The 17,001-nt window shown below is 41.6% G+C and overlaps 1 protein-coding gene across 15 annotated transcripts in view; it reads right to left on the bottom strand.

The window, feature by feature from the left end:
- The window catches only part of TRAK1 (trafficking kinesin protein 1), a 149,937-nt gene that overhangs the window by 93,409 nt on the left and 39,527 nt on the right, over window positions 1-17,001 (bottom strand). For 3 of the 15 annotated variants that reach the window (XM_083705610.1, XM_083705605.1, XM_083705609.1), the window contains one exon: window positions 2,265-2,427. The exons of 11 other annotated variants lie outside the window; for them this stretch is intronic. The gene's annotated coding sequence lies outside the window, so the exon portion shown is untranslated. Of the gene's footprint in view, window positions 1-2,264; window positions 2,428-17,001 lie in introns of those variants that run through there. One more of the 15 variants, XM_083705616.1, reaches the window with a different exon arrangement.

Genomic DNA, 17,001 nt, shown 5'->3' with positions numbered 1-17,001 from the left:
ATAGTCCGTACCTCTGCGGTATACCAAGTTCTCATTGTGAGAAAATGTTTTAGTGATAAAGCACCCTCATCCTCAGCGTGGAATACTTTATTAACTCCCATGTATTTTTTCTGTATGGAATCGGAAGCAAATGTTGTATGGATCTTTAGTGCTGTGGAGTTCCAGCTTTACTCCATTATACAAAGTCATTGGAAAATGAGTCTAGTCCTCACCAAACACATGCCAGAAATCCTTTGACCAGATTAATTTGACTTCCTGATTGGTCCTGATCCACCACTTCGAAACACAGCTTCTATAAGTAGCCAACACAAAAGAAGGGACATTTAGTCCTTCTACGTGAGGAATGGGCACACTTTAGGCCTGTTGGGTCTCCCATGTTTTGTTTTGTTTTGTTTTTTTACCAGAACCCCAAACCTACCAAAAAGAGTCAGGTGCAGAAAACATGTAGGAAGGGTTTTTTTTGAAACATGTAGAAAGAATGAAAGGGCATGGTACCTCTGAGCATATTCTGAGCCTAATAACTTGTTTTCTCTTCACAAACACACAGCCCTTTCACACCAAAAGTCCACAACTAGTTAGCTTTCTTCATTTTAACAGCTTCATTTAGCTGCGAAAACTTGCTTTCTTGTTAAAACTATTTAGGAGTTAGAAACCTTTGATGATCTACTGCAAATCATCCAGAAATCTACTAGATTTCAAACCTACCTTCTGGCCACTCCTGTTCTGAAGTGTAAGGTTAGCCCTTGTGTAGGGCACACTTTGATGAAGCCTGTGACTTGGCTTCTTTAAGCTGGGGACATGAGTCAGCCAAGCAACATGGGTACTGCAGTGGTCACATTCCTTTCTGCCTTGGGAGGGCAAAGCAAAAATCCCTAAGCCTAAAGCATTGGGAGGAGCCCATGCTTTGAATCTTCCCCATGCCAATACAGTTTTTAAAGTGCCATCACTGACTCAACAGCAGCATTGACTCTTCATGTTAAGCCAGTAGAATGGGAAACAGTGGTACAACTGTTGCTCTCCCATTATTTGTTACCTAGCCTTAATCTTCTGCCCCAAGTGAAACCAAGCCTAAGCAAATACAGCTGGTTTTGCTAATATTTATCCACTGTAAGTGGGACGCGGGTGGCGCTGTGGGTAAAACCTAATTGCCTAGGACTTGCAGATCGCATGGTCGGCGGTTCGAATCCCCGCGGTGGGGTGAGCTCCTGTCGTTCAGTCCCAGCTCCTGCCCACCTAGCAGTTCGAAAGCACCCTTAAGTGCAAGTAGATAAATAGGTACCGCTTTATAGCGAGAAGGTAAATGGCGTTTCCATGTGCTGCGCTGGTGCTGGCTCGCCAGCTGCAGCTTCGTCACGCTAGCCACGTGACCCGGAAGTGTCTTCGGACGGCGCCGGCTCACAGCCTCTTGAGCGAGATGAGTACGCAACCCTAGAGTCAGACACGACTGGCCCATACCTTTACCTTTACCTTATCCACTGTAAACTGTTGTTCCCCTTCCTTTGCCACAACTTTGGCAACCACTGCACAAGCAAGGACATAATATCTGCACAGCCAGAGGCAATTTTGAAGGCCTGTATCACAGCCACTCCTGGTGCAATGAGCAAGCGGCTTCTCATTTCTTCATGTCTATTCAGAAATAAGTCTTACTGCATTCACCCCAAGGTGAATGGCGTAAGCAATGAGAGGCATTCCGCCTCCTCTTTTTGTGCTTTGGAAATGGGCTGCAACACGGTGTATTGTCTTGCACAGGTGCAGCATGTATAATCTGAGCGTGAGGTATTATGATCCATTGACATTTGCTGCCTGAGCAGGTCTGTATGTGTGCACATGTGCGTAACTGATTGAATGCAACGTTCAACAAGGCATGTGCCCCTAGGTGAAATTTTTTGCTGCCTGCCCAGTGAGCTTTCCAGGTATATTCCGGTGCTGGTGCTCACTCCATCTGGAGTTTATCCAAATGGGAATCTGGAGTCAAAGAACCTCAAACAATTTGCTTACAAAGACTCATTCGCTGAACTAGAAAGTTGTTCTCTCCTTCATTCCTCCCACAGACACTACTGAGAGAAAAGCTAGTTGTGAAAGTATTGGCTTTAGGGACTTGATGCTTAACATGATTATCTTAAACATTTCTTTTTATTGTGTATGTTTTCTTTCATAAGTATCCCTCATAGTTGAACTTCAAAAGTAAAGAGATCAGATTTTTTTAGGAAAAAGTTTCACCTCTAAAGCTAGAGAGAAACCAGATGTGGCACTAGAGAACTTACATAGGTGTTTTGTTTTGTTTTAATTACTGCATAAAACTCATCACTTGTGAGTTCAGGGAGAGGAGGGCAGCAGTGCAGACTTTTGCCCTATACAGAATAATTTGTACATCTGCCACTGGGTGCTGGTACTCATAACTTGATAGAAGTGCCATGGGTGCCATGACTGCAGCAAAAGAAAAAGAGGTGAGATCCATTATAAAATGAAATCCGTTATAAAATAAACCCTGGAAGTATATAATAACTTACTAAATCTCAGTTGAATCATTTATGTACAAATTTGCCTGACAAAACCATACATTTAAAACATAGTTCTGCTCATACTTTTTCTCTCTTTAGTCACAATCCCTGCCATGCAACAAGACAATTGTGGTCTAAAGAACAAATCGCATATTTAAAATGTCAACGTTCTAGACAATAATATCTTACTGCATCCCTTCTGAACCCTCATTTTTAAGGTTATCTTTCTTGAATGGTAGGAAGCCACTGTTTGAAATTCTCATGTTCTTAGATTCCATATCTTTGTTTAAATTTCTTTCCTGTCCCACCCATAGGCAGGGGTATATCTTTTATTTGCTCAATTACTATAGTAACTCAGCCAGTCCTTCAACTCAAAATACATACATGAACAATAGAGGGCCTTGTGGCTGTCAGATATATTGTGGCACACAAAGTAGGTGTACACACACACACAAAGCAAGAGAGAACATTTTTACAAGAGGCCCAGCAACGCAAGACAGAGAGGTGTGCCACATTACTATGTATAGCAAAAACAAAAATGAGATTCAGTCAAGAGTGTATATACATCTAATGACCAAGACAACATATTATACTGTTAAAGGTAAAGGTAAAGGTACCCCTGCCCGTACGGGCCAGTCGTGTCCGACTCTAGGGTTGTGCGCCCATCTCACTTAAGAGGCCGGGGGCCAGCGCTGTCCGGAGACACTTCCGGGTCACGTGGCCAGTGTGATGAAGCTGCTCTGGCGAGCCAGCACCAGCGCAGCACACGGAAACGCCATTTACCTTCCCGCTATAAAGTGGTACCTATTTATCTACTTGCACTTAGGGGAGCTTTCAAACTGCTAGGTGGGCAGGAGCTGGGACCGAAAGACGGGAGCTCACCCCGCCGCGGGGATTCGAACCGCCGACCATGCGATCGGCAAGCCCTAGGCTCTGAGGTTTTACCCACAGCGCCACCCGCGTCCCATTATACTGTTACATATGGCTCAATATTTTATTGTCATTTGATTAAGAAAATAATTTTTTTAATTGGATTTAAAGGGATATAGTGCTACCCATTTCTAACTAGTTATGAGTTGGCAAGCTAAGAGGAATTCTGTACGTAAACATCTGTGGGAGGACAATTATCTTATCCTCTGGCTCTTATTCACCAGCAACAACCCAGGACTTTGCTTCTGCCACAAATCCTGGTGTCAACTTTGTCCTCATCTCTAATCAAGGGAAACTATCATTAACAACGTTTGCCATGCTATCAGGAGCTCATTAATTTGTACATCTTTCAAAACAGCATATGCTGCCATATGCCAGCAGTGCCCTTCTGCCATATATGTATATAGTCCAAATCAGACAAACCCTCTTTAGATGTTTATGTTCCCCATATCCGTGCCTGCTTACTATTTTACCACCAGTTGGGAGTGGGTCACACACAGTCTTGAATGAATCTTTTACTCTTTTGAGCTCTGCCCTGTAATCTTTGGTATTATTCAGCCTTAAACATCCCTACACCTCCTTCTCTCTATTTCCACATATTTTATCTCATTACCTAGCCATATCTATCTATAAAATAGTCTTGAGAAATACAATTAACAACCATAAGCTTACTGATTACTTGTTTTTAATGTCTAATGTTTATGTGCCGTAAGACACCCAGAGTGGCTGGGGAAACCCAGCCAGTTGTTGTTGTTACCTCTTAACATCACCTTTTTTCTATGACCTGGGTTCACATGTAATACTAAGACAAATAATGTCTGCTTAGGTGTGAACATGCAGGCATGCAGATACAACAACAACAAATCATAACAGCTTCATTCCTCCCCCTGTCTTGCTGTTGCTGTGCTATTTGGAGTTAAACTATGGTTTAACTTAGTGTTACATCTTAGTGTTTGTCTTGCTCCGAGAAACCATGAGTTTTAGCCAAAGTTTGTTCTTAGCTTACCACCAGTCATTTTCCTGCAGCGAGACAAAGCAGAGCTCAGGTTTGGATGAAAGGCTTAGCTCTGGATAGCATAACAGCAGGAAGTGATGCAGCCACAATTTTTGTTCCAAGTACGCGTTTGTTCCATTAGCCATGGTTGGGCTTAGCATTGTACGTGAACTGGGCCTCTATCTCTCATATACAACCATGTTGCAAATGCAAACCTTTTTTACAAAAAGAACCATCAAAGAAAGATGTTCGTAGGATTCGTATAGATGACTATTTAACAGCCGTTCTAATATTGCTTACAAACCACAGCTGCAAGCTAAGTCTCTGGGGGCGGTTTGATATCACTCCACCAAAGTGCTCAGCAGCATTTCCATGACATGCTCAGATGGAAAAAGAACCATCACCAGAACAGTTTGCATATATTAGAAAGGTCTGTGATATTCACTCCTGTAACTCCAAGCTGTTACCGTGCATAGAAGCACTAAAAGGCTGCTTAGGAAGGTTTAGGCAACTAGTCTTGCTAACCAAAATTGTTACCTAGATTATTCCCTGACCACTAGCTGCCTGGTCATGGATATAGTCTTTCAGTAACAACTGTGATTATATTTAAGAGTGTGTGTGTGCAGGCACAGAGACCCTACAAGATAAATTGTAGGGCTGAGCTAAAAAGGAAGTGTTTGATTAATCCTTGCATGGAGCAACAATTAAAGTTTAAGTGCAAATACAAATGTAGCATAGACCATTCCTTAACCATAGCAAATTTCTTTCCTCAAGGAGGTCAGAGATGCATACATGGTCTCTTCTGCCTACTTTAGTCTCAGAGCAACCCTTCCAATTTTTATTAGGTTGAGAGATCATGACTGGCTCAAGACCTCACAGCAAGTTGCACATCCATCCGGGATTTGAACCTAGGTCTCTACGGTTACAGATTGCATGCTCCCAATCCATCCTCTTGTTTTTCAAGTTCTCCTTGAACTTAACTATGGTTTGGTGCTATTGTTACACCAACTTGTTTTGAAGCTATTTACAATTCCTGATTATGCATTAACCATGGTGAACAGTGTACAGAACCATGAACCATATTTCAAAGTTGGAAGAATTCATGCTTAGGTAGGAAGGCAGAGTGTGATAACACATCATGTTCCTAAATTCTAAAAAATGCCATAAGAGGCAGCATGTTCACATCCAGCTGAAAGATCAAAGTCCAGGAAGAGCGACTAGAATTATATTCAGACCACCTCTGGATATGAAATTGGACTCAAGAGTTTCCTTTGCAAATAAAACAAGCTCAGTTTTCTGATTGGTGATGCCTCTGTCAAGGAAGTTCAGTTTAGGACACAAAGAGGGACAAGGAAAACAAATGATTAACAAAATCTGGAAACAGCTGTACCACTGAGAGTACGGAGCAAGTTGTGTGCCTAATGGATGTGCATACACAAGTGCACAAAAACAAGCTGACTTAAAAACAAATTAAATGAACAGCACTGTGTGAGAAACAGTGGAGGTTCTTTTTTTAGCCACCTACAGAGGAACTTGATGACCCTTCTTAACCATAGAAATGTTGTCTGAAATGTAATCATATGATCAGAGCAACTGAGTAAAGTTACACAATTTTACACAAAAAATAGCACAAGTGAAAGTGAGACCATAACACCACAAAGGTTAGTGAAATTATCTGGGTGTGATGAAATATAGGTAACAGTAAAATTAATAAAAAAATTATTGAAGGGATTACAAGAATGCTTCCTTCCTTCTTGAAACCTAGAGATGCTATTTTGGAATCTGTTTAATTATTTCTTTCTTATTTTCATAGTGACTCATGGGAAACGATGATTGTTGGTATAATCTGCAAATGTAAGCAGATCGACAGGGCTCATGGAGAGAATGAAAGTGGTTAAGAAGGATGACTCATGGAGTAATAAAATGGGGTGAAATTGAATGGTACATACATTTGATAGCTATAAAAGTCATCTGCCGTGACAGATGCAGAATCAAATCCAAGCAGCTTTAGTCTTTTGAGGTGCTTAAAAACAACATCACAACTCAAAGTGTTGGTGCTGACCTTTAAAGCCCTAAACAGCCTTGGCCCTGTATACCTGATGGAGCATCTCCACCCCCATCGTTCTGCCCGGACACTGAGGCCCAGCGCCGAGGGCCTTCTGGCAGTTCCCTCCCTGTGAGAAGTGAAGCTACGGGGAACCAGGCAGCGGGCCTTCTCAGTAGTGGTACCCACTCTGTGGAACACCCTCTCATCATATATCAATGAGATGAATAACAATGTAACCTTTAGAAGACATCTGAACGTGACTGGGCAACCCAGTCAGAGATGATGATGATGATATAGTTTTTCAACACTAGATCCAATCCAGTGTCAGAAATACAGTTTATGGCAATATGGTGCTCTATTGTGTGGAGACCATCTTAGAATCTGTAATATTTACTCATGAAGCATGGTGTTTGAGAGGCCTCACTGACCCCACTGGATATGGGTGCAAGGATATATATTTTTTTTATAAAGATATTTATTAGGGTTTTTTATAAGAAATACAAAAATAATAAACAACATTCCTTTTGTCTTAACAAATTTTCAAACCTTTTTGGACTTCCTCACGTTTCCCGTTCACACTTACATTGTCAATACATTTTTCCAAGCAAATTATCATGTAATTTATAGTCGCTCTTTTAAATGATAAATAACAATTCTTCAGCAATTTTTGTTTTCTAAAATCTCACTTATCTTCCAGTTCAAATCCAGATTAGTGATGGCCAATTTTTTTTTTGTAATCAAGCACCCTTCTTAACATTCCACCAAATTACAATATTTTTGTAAATAAATCTTAAATTTCCTCCAGTCTTCTTCAATCTTTTCTTCTCCCAAGTCTCGGATTCTGCCGGTCATTTCCGCCAGTTGCATATAGTCCATCAGCTGCATCTGCCATTCTTCCAGTGTGGGTAAATCTTGAGTTTTCCAGTTCTTAGCGATAAGTATCCTTGCTGCCGTTGTAGCATACATAAAGAATGTTCGGTCCTTCTTTAACACCTTCTGGCCGACTATACCCAGGAGGAAGGCCTCTGGTTTCTTAGTGAAAGTATACTTAAATACTTTTTTCAGCTCGTTATATATCATTTCCCAGAAGGCCTTCACTTTCGGGCAAGTCCACCAGAGGTGAAAGAATGTTCCTTCATTTTCCTTACATTTCCAGCATTTATTTTCGGACAAGTGGTATATTTTAGCAAGTTTAACAGGGGTCATGTACCATCTATATATCATTTTCATTACATTTTCCTTCAGAGCATTACATGCAGTGAAGTTCAGCCCAGTGGTCCACAACCTTTCCCAGTCTTCAAACATAATATTATACCCAATGTCCTGTGCCCATCTTATCATAGCAGATTTAACCATTTCATCTTGTGTGTTCCATTTCAACAGCAAGTTATACATTCTTGATAATATCTTACTCTTTGGTTCTAACAGTTCTGTCTCTAACTTCGATTTTTCCACCTGGAATCCTAACTTTTTGTCATTTTTAAAAACTTCTTTAATCTGAGCATAATGTAACCAATCTAACACTTTACCCTTCATTTTCTCCAGACTCTGCAATTTCCAATTGTCACCATCTTTTTCTAATATTTCCCAATACTTCGGCCAATTGGCCTCCATATTGAGTCTCTTCCGGGCCTTAGCCTCCAGAGGTGAAAGCCACCTTGGGGTTTTGTTTTCCAACAAGTCTTTGTATTTTGTCCAGACATTAAATACAGCTTTCCTGACAACATGGTTCTTAAAGGCCTTATTGGTCTTGACTTTATCATACCATAGATATGCATGCCAACCAAATGCATTGTTAAAACCTTCCAGATCCAACACATCCGTGTCTTCAAGAAGTAGCCAGTCCTTGAGCCAGCAGAAAGCTGCTGCTTCATAGTACAGCTTTAAGTCCGGCAGGGCAAAGCCACCTCTTTCTTTCGCATCAGTTAGTATCTTAAACTTAATTCTAGGCTTTTTGCCCTGCCAGACAAATTTAGAAATATCTCTCTGCCACTTCCCGAAGCACTCCGTCTTATCCACAATTTGTAATGTTTGAAACAAAAACAACATCTTTGGCAATACATTCATCTTAATAGCGGCAATTCGGCCTAGCAAAGAAAGTTTCAATTTTGTCCAACAGTCCAAGTCTCTCTTAATTTCAGACCAGCATTTTTCATAATTATCCTTAAATAGACTCAGATTTTTTGCTGTTATATTTACCCCTAGGTACTTAACTTTTTTCACCAATGTTAGTTCTGTTTCTTTCTGAAACCGTTCTGACTCTATGTCTGTCAAGTTTTTCCCCAATACTTTAGTTTTCTGTTTATTTAATTTAAATCCCGCCACCCGACCAAAGTCTTGAATCAATTCCAGAACTCTTTTTGTACTAGATTCTGGCTCCTGCAGGGTCAAAACTAGGTCATCTGCAAAAGCTTTAAGTTTATATTGTTTCGCTCCGACCTGAATCCCTTGCACCAACCGGTCCCCTCTGATAAGATTCAGGAGCACCTCCAGGACTGTAATAAACAACAGCGGGGAAATTGGGCAGCCTTGTCGTGTTCCTTTTTCAATTTTAAACCCTTCCGTAACCACATTGTTGACTATCAGTTTTGCCTTTTGTTCTGAGTATATCGCATCAATCCCGTTTTCAAAACCCCTCCCCACTCCCATTTCTTTTAAATTTCCCTTCATAAACTTCCAAGAGATATTGTCGAAGGCCTTCTCCGCATCTATAAAAACTAGCACTGCTTTGGTATTAATTTCTGTTTGCAACAGCTCCAAAATGTCAATAATATTCCTTGTATTGGCAAACATGTGTCTGCCTGGGAGAAAGCCTGCTTGGTCCTTGTGTATTACTTCACTTAAAACTCTTTTAAGTCTGTTTGCCAAAACTTCAGCAAATATTTTGTAATCCACATTTAGAAGGGAGATGGGACGGTAGTTCTTAAGCTGTGTCTTTTCAGTTTCTGATTTTGGTATCAATGTGATAAAGGCTTCTTTCCACGATTCCGGCGCCTTCTTCCCCTCCATAATCTCATTGCTGACCTCCATCAGTGGTTGTATCAGATAGTCATTTAATGTCTTATAATACTTGGAGGTGATACTATCTGGCCCTGGAGATTTGCCCAGTTTCATGTTCTGAATGGCAAGTTCGATCTCTTGTCGAGTTATTTTGCTATTCAAGAGTGTTCTATTTTCCTGTGACAGTCTTTTGAGCCCATTTTTTTCCAAGAATTGTTTAATTTCCATCTCATTTTGCGGCCCTTGAGTGTATAGTTTTTTGAAATATTTCTGGAAACACTTTCTAATTTCCCCGGGGTTCTGGATATTTCTTCCTTCAATTTCCAAATTTGTTACTGTATTCAACTTTTGCCTCTTTTTCAACTGCCAAGCCAGCAGTTTCCCACATTTGTTTGCCGATTCAAACGTTTTTTGTCTCATCAACTTAATCTTCCATTCAATTTCCTGATTTATCAATTTAGAATATTGTGCCTGGTGGAGTTTAATTTCTCTCAAGATCGGCTGCGATTTTGGATTTGCTCTTAACTTCTTCTCTAGTTCTTTGATTTTCTCCAAAATCCTGTCTTTCTTTTCATTCTGAGTTCTTTTCTTTATAGAATTCTGTTGTATCAAGAACCCTCTCATGACCGCTTTACTTGCATCCCAGATTGTTCTTTTTTCCACCGTCGTATTCAAATTTATTTCAAAGTAGTCTTTTATAACTTTTTGGGCCTTCTTAATGATCTCTTGATCTCTGAACAAATTGTCATTCATCTTCCATCTAAAGGAACCGGTTGGTACTAGTATCATGTCCATTATCAAAGCATTATGGTCGGAGCAGGTCTTTGGGCAGATTTCCACTTTTCTCACCTTAGGTGCCAGACCTCTAGAAATCCATATTTGGTCGATTCTTGTCCATGTCAGCTGGGCTTCAGAAAAGAATGTTCCTTCTTTTCCCAAGGGGTTCTTTGTTCTCCATATATCAATCCAGTCCATATTATCTGTCATTTCAAAAAAGGTCTTTGGTAGTCTGCCGTCTTTGGTAACATTTTGTCTTTGTGACTTATCCATATTGGTCGATACGGATATGGGTGCAAGGATAGAGAATGGATTTCCTTTACAGTGGTACCTCGGGTTACATATGCTTCAGGTTACATACGCTTCAGGTTACAGACTCCACTAACCCAGAAATAGTACCTCAGATTAAGAACTTTGCTTCAGGATGAGAACAGAAATCATGCTCTGGCGGCGCAGCAACAGCGGGGGGCCTCATTAGCTAAAGTGGTGCTTCAGGTTAAGAACAGTTTCAGGTTAAGAACGGACCTCCGGAACGAATTAAGTACTTAACCCAAGGTACCACTGTACTTGAAACCCGGCATTTTGAATTCAAAAAATGAACTAGGAAATTGCATTTTAAAAAAATCTATCCTAGAATGTGGGATCATCCAAGCTATATACAGAAGTGGTTTAAGAGTAACTGGATTATATCTGGAAGATTTGGGGAGAATCTCAGCTTCAAAGAGCAATATTATTGTAATATTGCTAGCAACATTCATTACTTTAGATGATGTAGCTTCTTTTTTAAAAAAGTTAATTAAGCAGGTGACTCTCACAATGTGTGCAGAACATTGATGTAATGGACTGAAATCAATCCTGACCCTTCTTTCCTCCCAGAAGAAATCAATTACATGCTGGCAAAGTCTGCCACTCTAGTTTAAGCTTCCAATGGCTCTACCTCTAGTAAATTAATTACTCTAATTACAAGTTCATTTTGGGTACACAGGATGTGAAAGACAGTCCACAATTTTATGTTGGGATAGTTAAAGCAATAGGCAGCCTTTACTATGAAAAGTACTTTCAGGTCAAAATTGCAATGTTCCAATATATTTTTCACAATTAGAAGCCCAGATATCCACACCACCACCCCAATTATGGAGGGGATGCAAGTGTTGAGTGCATATTAAAACAGAAGCGGCTGGCAACAAATTTTCAAATTGTTCTAACTTTCCTGCATTGCAACAATATGAAACTAAGGAAGAATTTGAATGTTTATATAACAAAGCCATTTGCGATGTACAGATTAATTAGCCAAAATGTATAATATGAGAAATAAGAATTGTTGGAAATATGTTAAAGAAGGAGATTTTTATCATATGTGGTGGACTTGCGATAAAGTCAAAATATTCTGGGGAAATATATACAGTGGTACCTCGGGTTGGATACGCTTCAGGTTACATATGCTTCAAGTTACAGAGTCTGCTAACCCAGAAATATTACCTCGGGTTAAGAACTTTGCTTCAGGATGAGAGCAGAAATCGTGCTGCGGCGGTGCAGCAGCAGCAGGAGGCCCCATTAGCTAAAGTGGTGCTTCAGGTTAAGAACAGTTTCAGGTTAAGAACAGACCTCCAGAACAAATTAAGTACTCAACCCAAGGTGCCACTGTATAATGAGTTTTTAAAAATATTCAGATATACTTTCCCTAAAAAAACAGAGACATTCCTGTTGGAGATGAGTGGAAATATTAAAAGCTGACCAGAAACTGTTTATGTATACCAACTATGGCAGCCAGAGCCTACCGACAGTAGAGAAATGGCAGACAAAGATGTTGGGACTACGCGGAATTGACAAAGCTGATGGGGAAAATCCAAAACCAGAGTGACCAAGCGTTCCAGGGAGAATGGAGTAAGTTTACTGAATGTACAGACAATTACAGACATATAAAGACACTAGCTGGACTGTGGTAAAGTTCGCAACGTTTAAAAGAATAAACTTTCTACTTGTGCTTTAAGTTTTAAATAACTTAAATGTAGAAGTTAGGCGGTATAAATGTGTGATTTTAAGATGTGTTTTATAAAAACCAGGTGACGGAACGGAGGGAAGTCAAAAGCTTGGTAGAGCTAAAATTTTGTAAAAGGTGATATGGTGTTACAATATTGTTAAAAATGGAAAATTAATAAAAACTATTATTAAATAAATAAATAAGAAAGCCATTTGCTGTACCATAGAATTCTAGAGCTGGAAGGAAACTCAAGGGCCATCTAACCCAATCCCCTGCTTTGCAAGAATCTCAACTAAAGCATCCATGGTAGATAGCCATGCAATCTCGGCTTAAAAACCTCAAGTGAATGAGAGTCCACAACCTCCTGACAGTCTGTTCTACTGTTGAACTGCTCTGTCTGTCAGAAAGGTTTTCCTGATGTTTAGTCGGAATCTCCTTCTTGTAACTTGAAGCCATTAGTTCCAGCACTACACTCCAGAGTAGGAGAAAACAAGCTTGCTCCATCTTTCATATGACAGCCCTTCGGATATTTGAAAATGACTATTCCTAGCTCCTCTCAGTTTCATCTTTTCCAGGCTAAACATACCCAGCTCCTTCAACTGTTCCTCATAAGGCTTGGTTTCCAGGCCCTTGATAATCTTGGTTGCCCTTCTCTGCACACATTCCAGCTTGTCAATATCCTTCTTAAACTGTGTTGCCCATAACTGGACACAGTATTCCAGGTATAGTCTGACCAAGGCAGAATAAAAAGGTAAAGGTAAAGGGGCCCCTGACCATTAGGTCCAGTCGTGGCCGACTCTGGAGTTGCAGTGCCCATCTCGCTTTATTGGCCGAGGGAGCTGGTGTACAGCTTCCGGGTCATGTGGACATCATGACTAAGCCACTTCTGGCGAACCAGAGCAGCGCATGAAAACGCCGTATTCCTTCCCGCCGGAGCAGTACCTATTTATCTACTTGCACTTTGAAGTGCTTTCGAACTGCTAGGTTGGCAGGAGCTGGGACCAAACAACGGGAGCTCACCCCATCGCGGGGATTCGAACCGCTGACCTTCTGATCGGCAAGTCCTAGGCTCTGTGGTTTAACCCACAGCGCCACCCGCGTCCCTTAAGGCAGAATAGAGTAGTACTATTACTTCCCTGCACACTATACTTCTCCACACTATACTTCTGGTGATGCCTCTTAGAACAGCATTAACTTTTTTGCTGCTGCATCACTGTTGACTTACGTTAAGCTTGAGGTCGACTAAGACCCCAAGATCCTTTTCACATGTAGTACTGCTAAGCCAGCTGTCCCCCATCTTATATTTGTGCAGCTGGCTCTTCTTGCCTAAGTACACAGAAAAATCATACTTGCACCCTAACTTCTGCAATTTATTGTCAAGTCTGATGTCTCCCACTTCCTTTTCTTCGTTGTAGTTTCCCATTTGCTTCAAACAGCCACACAATTGTTTCTTTCCCTGATCTGGTGCCCTTCAGGCTACAACTGCCATTAGTCGCAGCTTTCACAGTCAACGGTCATGATGGGAGCATCATCCGGACAGCACCAGACTGAAGAAGGCCGCCTGAGGGCCCTGGAACCTTCAATAATAGGGTTTGATACAGCACAGGAAGGAAAATCCAAAACTCCCTGTGCGTAAGCAGAGGTGCCAAGCCTTCCAAATAGTTTGGCAAGCACCTTCTATGTACTATCCAAATATATAAAGATGATAGATTCCCAAAAACAACTGGTGTGGTGCAAGCTGGTGTCATGAAGCAGCTGAGCAGAGAATCTAGAATTGTGGAACTCAAATCTTGAGTCAGTCTTGCTGCAACATGTGCTCAACCTCAGTATTATGGGGATACCATAGGAACCAACTCCCAGCTCGAGGTCCCTTTGCCACCTCTCCTCTCCCCCAAATAAAATATTTGAGGGGGCCAAGCACCTCCAAAGTTGATGTGGATTGCCATTCAAATGGTGTGCATGTGCCACGTCTTGTGATCGATTGTGTGGGGCCCCCAATATTTTATTCAAGTTGGCACTTCTGGGGTATACTAATACTAATCTACTACACTGTGAGCTGATTCAAAGAGTTTTATCCGTCTTACGTGAATTCACCCTGTGGCTATTGTAAGGCTTAAAAACACAATGTATACTATTTTTGATTTACCTAGCAGTCTTATATACATGCAAAGCATTACTGAACTAAATGCAAAGTCATCCTTAAAGTGAGAGATTCAATCTTTAAATTAAACACATGCTGCTAAAATAATGTCATTCTGCTTCCCCTTCCCATGTGTTTCCTCATAAATCACCTGGGCAGTGAGCACAAACTATTTTTTAAAAAGACAATTGTGTAGTACTGTTTTGTTTTCGGTGACTAGTCCACAGTTTGCAGCCACCAAGATTCTGCCTTCCCTGCAAGGCTGGAGCTGGTGGGGCAGGCAGATTGAGCACATTAGTAATGCAGAGCCAAAGTAAAAGAAACCCCAAAGCATCTCAAACAGGTGCTAACTCCATAAACTTGTCCCACATCTCTGACTTGGAGCTTTGACCTTGTGCTTTCAAGGTACTCCAAGCACCTTGGAAGCATCCAGTCAAGTTGGCAGGCTTTGGTTCCCCTCTTGAGTTCCAATATTCAGAGTTCCAAAAGCCCAGGCCTTGTCAGAGGACAGCAGAACATTAATCAGAGTGAGCAAGAACAACATTGAGAGCCCCTTTTGATACGAAGTCCCATGTTGCTGACCACTGTTCGAAATTAGCCAGGCGCCAGGCGCATTTTGCACCTAGCATTTTGCACTAGTGACCAAGTGAAGGTGCGAGGGTGCGTGGATGGCACATGACATCTCCACCATCTGGAGGTGCATGCCTGGGGCTCACTGGATCTTAACTGTTTTCACACGCTAATGCCCCATCCTGTAGAATTCAATCAGTTATATTTTATCTGTGCGATTGGAATGAATTTCAGGAACCAAAATGTTTTTTTCTGTGCAGTCTGAGCAGGAGCAGTCACCATTAAGAAAAAGAGGTCAGAAAAGGTCAATATATATGTAGGCTGTCCCTGGATCAAGTGACTTTTCTTCTTTAAGTTCTCAAAGCTCTTAACCAGGGGTCTGCAAACTTTTTCAGCAGGGGGCCGGTCCACTGTCCCTCAGACCTTGTGGGAGGCTGGACTGTATTTTGAAAAAATATATATGAATGAATTCCTATGCCCCACAAATCACCCAGAGATGCATTTTAAATAAATGGACACATTATACTCATGTAAAAACACGCTGATTCCCGGACCGGCCCCTGGGAACCGGATTTAGAAGGTGATTGGGCCAGATCCGGTCCCTGGGCCTTAGTTTGCCTACCTATGCTCTTAACGTAGCTCAAAGTTGTCATCTGAACTAGCCAGATGTTTAACGGATAATCAATCACAGACAGTCCATCATTTGAAAAATAAGAGCTATCTTACCCCAAAATGGCAACTAGACATTCCACTTTGGCGTGTGTAACCCTGGTTCCCTGGGATGCGGGTGGCGCTGTGGGTTAAACCACAGAGCCTAGGACTTGCCGATCAGAAGGTCGTGGTTTGAATCCCCGCAATAGGGTGAGCTCCTGTTGCTCGGTCCCTGCTCCTGCCAACCTAGCAGTTCGAAAACACCTCAAAGTGCAAGTAGATAAATAGGTACCACTCCGGCGGGAAGGTAAATGGCGTTTCCATGCGCTGCTCTGGTTTGCCAGAAGCGGCTTAGTCATGCTGGCCACATGACCCAGAAGCTGTACGCCGGCTCCCTTGGCCAATAAAGCGAGATGAGCGCCACAACCCCAGAGTCGGCCACAACTGGACCTAATGGTCAGGGGCCCCTTTACCTTAACCCTGGTTTAAGGAGCCATTTGGCTCTTAGTTTATATACCTGAGTTTCTAACACTGCTGCTGACATTATGACTGTTAATGTGAACATGAATGAACTTTGAAGGCATCTGGCATGCAACTGATATTTGAAATAGTCCCCGGTTTTGCAACTAATCAATGCACTTAAGGGCAAGAACTGTCTGCCAGATGTGCATATTGGATTCAAATAGCAGTGACCTTAAACACAAGACTATAAGGCAGCAGTAGTAGTGCCCTTGGTGCAGTCCTAGCCCATCTGCCAAGTCCTTGAGTCATGTTTTGCAGAAGGTTAGTAAAATATGCCAACAGATGACAGGCAACTTTTCACATGTGTGTATTGCTTGGGCGTAGGGTGTGAGGCTCAAAGACAGGACAGAACATGATGCCATGCGTGAGCACACCGTTATATTTCCTTCTCCCAAAGATAAAATCTTCCGCATGACCTTCACTGGAGAAATAAAACCAATGAGAATATTCTCAATGGCTTTTTATGGAATATAGCACTGTCCCAGTCATTGTAGCTCCTCAGAGCAAATGCTAAGCAATGCTATAAATAGCGCTTCCCTCGTGCGAGGCTCATGTTCTATTAAGCAGGCACTGTCAGCTACTTCCGTCTTTGGCTCTGTAGAAATTACTCCCCGTTTCAAAACCCCGGACACCTTCAAAACAACTGGAAAACCTGAAACCATTAACGTGATTTCCAGCCAGGTTTGTGGCCTACTCTGCTCAGTTAAGAGCACATCAGCTCAATTCAGTGAGCCACAGACATGAAAAGCAATATATCCCCTTTACGTAGCAGAAAAGTATGGTGCAAGCAGTAGCTGCGACGAGTGGGACAAAATTAAGCATTTTGATGTGGTGATGGGTATAAGATAACTGCAGCAGTGCTCAAGTCAAAGGGTTACCAAACATGGT

Source organism: Podarcis gaigeae, assembly GCF_964106915.1.
Source record: "Podarcis gaigeae genome assembly, chromosome: 12".
Taxonomy (NCBI): Eukaryota; Metazoa; Chordata; class Lepidosauria; order Squamata; family Lacertidae; genus Podarcis; species Podarcis gaigeae.
This window is presented reverse-complemented; position numbering and strand designations above follow the sequence as displayed.